This window comes from Apis dorsata, unplaced genomic scaffold (assembly GCF_000469605.1).
Source record: "Apis dorsata unplaced genomic scaffold, Apis dorsata 1.3 scaffold_486, whole genome shotgun sequence".
Lineage (NCBI taxonomy): Eukaryota > Metazoa > Arthropoda > Insecta > Hymenoptera > Apidae > Apis > Apis dorsata.
The window spans coordinates 656,163-657,683 of record NW_006263721.1 but is presented as its reverse complement, the minus strand read 5'-3'; the positions used below and the strand labels follow the sequence as shown (position 1 = coordinate 657,683).

The window sequence follows — 1,521 nt, the reverse complement described above, 5'->3', positions numbered from 1 at the left end:
GACGACGACGACGACGACGACGACGACTTCCACGATCACCACGCCACCCTCGTCGACCACACCACTTTACCATTATTCCATTCCTGTTAGTCGTACACCACGTACTACGCGCGTACTTTCGCCTACACTCCGTTCTTCCGAGGATTCGGTTCACCTTCGATCTGATTGCTCTCGTCACGCGTCGTTATCGAGTTTCTCGTTACGTATCGAGTTCGAAAACAAGTTCCATCATAGACACGCGTGTATCTCTCCTGATATTACATCGATTCGTTTCCCATTCGCCAATTTAGGATTCGCCGATGTAAGGATGTACGGAGTACGCTTTATGAATCGTCAACTTATCACGATCGAAATAGGAATTCCTTCATAGGAAATCGATATACCGATTCCTCTTCCTACACCTGCTTTACGAAATCATGGTTGATTGATGAAGGACGAGAAGAAGAAGGAGACAGTATCCTTTAGCTATAAAAATAAATAAATCGCGTAATTTTTTATCCATATTTGATCATCTCGATGACCACGCCTTCTCTACTCCCCCCCCCTCCCCCCACGATCAATCGACCGCGTTTCGGCCCCGATTCAGGGGCGAAAAATTCAGGGAATCGTCCAACAACACCGTCGTTAGGAACAACGTTTTTTAGACGCGCCTCGAGCGTGCATCGTTGCCGCGATAAGGGTGGAGGCGCTTCCTTCTTCTCGTACGCATGGCGCGTAATGCGAACCGGATGAAGGGGTCAGGAAGAGAGTGGACGAGAGCGAAAAAAAAAGGGAATCGGAGTAAGAAAGAGGGGAGTTGGAAGCGAGTTAAACGGGGAACGCGATCGGGAGAGAGAGAGAGAGAGAGGAGAAACATATGTAGAGAGCGAAGGAGGTCGATTCGAAGGGAGAGAGCGATAGATAAGAAAAGTCATCACGGTCAGTGCGCGCGCCGCGCCACACCGTCATTCATTGATTGCATCGTGGCGTGCGGTCTGCCGTGGCGAACGTACGTTTCACGTCGCTAATGTGCACCGGATGAAACGAGAAGGAGAGAAGAAACGGACGAATATAGAAGCGAGAAGAAGAAGCTTTCTCTCTCTCTCTCTCTCTCGTTTTCTCGACCGTTCGCTCGCTCGCTCGCTCGCTCGCTCGCGGTGAAACCAGACTCGGTTAAACGGTTCACGCAAAGAATTCGTGGCACGAGAACCCGAACGGCGAAGAACGTTTCCCCATCACAGAAATTGGCCCCCTTTTTCGAACAAATAAATATCCCCTCCCCTCCCCCCGTTTTCTTCGCCGTTTTCTCGATTCGTTGGATCGGGGCGTCTGCCTGCGTCGATGGACGACGAGTAATTTCTCGAGTAAAAATGTTAGGTCGGTCGGAACACGCGCGCGTACGAGCGCGAAGAAGCAAAAGGGAAAGAGCTCGAGATAAGTCATCACGGTCACCAGCGCAGCCACGTCACGTCACGGCACGCAGTCAGTCATTCATTGATTGTATCATAGAATAGTGAGCGTACGCTGCGCAGTGCCGTAATA

General features: G+C 50.7%; 1 protein-coding gene across 8 annotated transcripts in view; it reads right to left on the bottom strand.

The window, feature by feature from the left end:
* Positions 1–1,521, bottom strand: part of LOC102671224 (serine/threonine-protein phosphatase 4 regulatory subunit 1-like) — a 111,361-nt gene that overhangs the window by 98,807 nt on the left and 11,033 nt on the right. The window lies entirely within an intron of this gene.